This window comes from Cystoisospora suis, assembly GCF_002600585.1.
Source record: "Cystoisospora suis strain Wien I chromosome Unknown contig_8577, whole genome shotgun sequence".
NCBI lineage: Eukaryota > Apicomplexa > Conoidasida > Eucoccidiorida > Sarcocystidae > Cystoisospora > Cystoisospora suis.
Window position 1 is genome coordinate 2,008 of NW_027161355.1, and position 311 is coordinate 2,318.

A 311-nucleotide genomic window follows, 5' to 3' on the forward strand; every position below is an offset into this window, starting at 1 on the left:
TACATATATATATATACATAGCCGTATATATTTGTATTTCTGTTTCTCGACGTATGAAAGAAGAGCTTGCATTTCTGTGTTGTGCCGTACCTTTTTGAAGAGCTAGAATTTTCCGGCAAGCATACATGAAGAGAGACCTCCCTTTCTTGCCTTCCCCGTATCTTCCTGTACGACGTGCATCTACCCCGAAGGCTATGCATGCATCTTTCTCTTTCATCTTTCTTTTCTTCTTGCCGCCCTCCCCTTCCATCGTAGCTTCATCTTCGTCACTCTTCTCCATTATTCTCTCTTTCTCTCGACCATCTGAAGAA